Raw genomic sequence first — 3,262 nt, forward strand, 5'->3', positions numbered from 1 at the left:
ATTCAATTTCCTAAGTTTTGAATTTCCTTCTCCAAAGATTTTTTCTATAAATTTTCTATCATTTTTTTAAGAAAATTCTCAAAGTCCGAGTTTTTCTGACAAGTGCTTTCCTTTTCAAATGTTCATCTTTTCTCAAGAATTCCTTCATTTTTCCCGAGATTCTCATTTCTTCATAGTTTTCCAAGTCTTTATAAACTTTCTCAAGATTTTCCCGAGATTCTCATTTCTTCATGGTTTTCCAAGTTTTTATAAACTTTCTCAAGATTTTCTCGAGATTCTCACTTCTTCAAGATTTTCTAAATCTTTATAAACTTTCTCGAGATTTCAAACCTTCTTCGTCTGAGATTCTTGAGAGATTGATTTTCATCTTTTTCCTGAGAAATGCCTTTCAACTTCAAATATTTTCTAAGCATACATCATATTTTCCAACTTGCATTTTATAAAACCTCATAGCACATGCCTGAATTACCTGTGCATTTAGGATAGAACACAATTTCAATGATTTTACTAAGTCAAGCATAATTTTGGTCCTTGGTTCGATTACCCCTGTTAAAGGCGGCAGGAACGGTCGAACCTCGTACCGACAGGTCGAGCCCCATCCCATGGATTTTCCCGCAATTTTCAAAACGGAGGCGAGTATTTCAAAACAATTTACAAAATCCGGTCAAGTTTGAATTGCGAAAGCATTTTCCATCTCTCTTCCGCAAGGAAGGGAAGACGGGAAAATTTTTGCGACGATAACATGTAGTGACTATTATTGTAAGCAAATTAAGCCGACGCTAAGTTGAAATCTCAATCCCCTTTCCATTCCAACATACAAGCTCTTAACATATCTTCAAGAGTCTGTATGGTTCACTCATATTTCCCATTAGTTTGAGAATGAAATACGATACTGAACTTGAGTTTCGTCCCTAGGGTTCTCTATAGCTGCTCCCAAAAGTGAGAGGTGGACTTCGAGTTACAATCAGATATGATCGATATCAGAACTCTATGAAGTCTGACGATTTCTCGAACGTAGAGTTTTACTAATCGTTTTGTTGAGTATCTGGTGTTGATTGGCAGGAAGTGAGCAGACTTAGTAAGTTGGTCCACAATCATCCATATTGAATCGTGTTGTCTCTTGGATTGAGGTAATCTTACGATAAAATCCATCATAATACCCTCTCATTTTTATTATAGAATTTTGATCTATTTCATTCTACCGTCAGGTCGCTGATGTTCAATCTTGACTTGCTGGCAGGTCAAACACTTCGAGACAAAGGTAGCTACATCTCTCTTCATACCCCTCCATCATTACTTTCTCTATAAATCTTGAAATATTCTTGTACTTCTAGGGCAGATCATGTACTTGCTACTATGCACTTCTTGGAGTATCTCTTTTCTTAGCTTAAGATTATTTGGAACCTAGATCCTTTCTTTTATCCATATGCTTTCATCTTCTTTTAAGTGGAAGAAAGTATCATCCTTATTGGCCCTAGCTTTCAGTTCTAAGTATTGGGTGTCGTTGAATTGTTCGGCTACAATACGATCCATGATCTCAGGCTGTATTGTCAGACTTGACAATCAAATTCTACCTAAATCAACCAGAAATGGCTTTCAGTTGACAAAATCCTCCATCAACTTTCATTGACCCGTGAGGCTGGCAAGAGTGCCAACAGTCTTGCAACTAAGGGCATCCGCTATGATATTCACCTTTTAGGGTGATAGGAAAGCATAAATTTGTAGTCTTTGAGGAATTTCAGCCATCGTCGTTTTCGCATATTCAGTTCATTTGAAGAAAAAAGGTATTTTAAGCTCTTATGGTCCGACATGACCTCAAATTTTTCTCTATACAGGTAGTGTCGCCAAATTTTAAGTGCGAACACCACCATGGCAAGCTCAAGGTCATGAGTTGGATAGTTTTTCTCATGGATCATTAATTGTCATGATGTGTATGTGATCACTTTGCCGTGTTACATCAACATGCAACTCAGACACATTCCTAAGGCATCAATATAAGCCACAAAGCCTCTTTGACCAGAAGGTAATGTAAGAATAGAGGTCGTAGTATGCCTCTATTTTAAAACCTTGAAACACTCTTTACACTAGTCACTCCATTCGAACTTGACTCACTTTTTCAACAATTTTGTCATAGGTAAGGCAATTCAGGAGAAGTCTTGTATGAACTTTCAGTAGTATCCGGCAAGTCCAAGGAAGTTGCGGACATTAGTGATATTCTCTGGCTGTTTCTAGTATATCACAACTTTCACCTTCGCATGATCCACTGTGATTCTCTCTTTTGAAATTACATGGCTAATGAATATCACTTTATCTAGCCAGAATTCACATTTTAAAAACTTGGTATAGAGTTGATTATCCTAAAGAGTGTTTAAGACAATTCTCAACTGTTCCCTGTGTTGTTCCTTATTCTCTGAATAAACGAGAATGTCATAAATGAAGATGATAACAAATGTGTCTAAATATGACCTGAACACCCAATTCATCAGGTCCATAAAGGCAGCTAACACATTCATGAATCTGAATGACATTACTACGAACTCATAATGGTCATATCCCATTCGGAAGGTCATCTTGGGTATATCCTCCTCCCTAACTCTGAGTTGATGATACCCAGACCTGAGGTTGATCTTGGAGAATACTCTAATTTTCTTTGTTGATCGAATAAATCATCAATTCGAGGCAACTAATATTTATTCTTAATAGTTGCCTAGTTAAGCATCCGATAATTGATGCATAAACATAAGGATCCATCATCTTTCTTTAAAAACAACACTGGTGCTCCCATGATAATACACTCAGATGAATGAACCCTTGTTCCATCAATTCTTCCAACTGACATTTCAGCTCACTGAGCTCTGCTGGCGCCATACAATAAGGGGCTTTTGATATTGGCATTGTTCTAGGTAAGGATTGAATTCCAAATTCAATCTCACAAAGTGGCAGAAGTTCTGATAATTCATTAGGAAACACTTCGGGAAACTCCAGCACCACTTCTTAACTTTCAAGGGTTTTGGCAGTTGAGCTTTCTGTCAAGAGACTCAGTAGGAAGGCTGCACAACCCTTCTTAAGGTATTTTTGTGCCTTTAAAGCAGATATGAGTTGTTTCTATAAGATAAGTTTGGACAACCGATATTCCACCTTAGGCAATACTAGTCGAGATAAGATAACATTGTCCTAGTGGTATAAAATTCTCGCATGGTTCTGGGCTAACCAGTTTGTTCCCAGAATGACATCATACTGCACTATATCAATTAGGATGGCA

This window comes from Nuphar pumila, chromosome 7 (assembly GCF_984573655.1).
Source record: "Nuphar pumila chromosome 7, dmNupPumi1.hap1.1, whole genome shotgun sequence".
Lineage (NCBI taxonomy): Eukaryota > Viridiplantae > Streptophyta > Magnoliopsida > Nymphaeales > Nymphaeaceae > Nuphar > Nuphar pumila.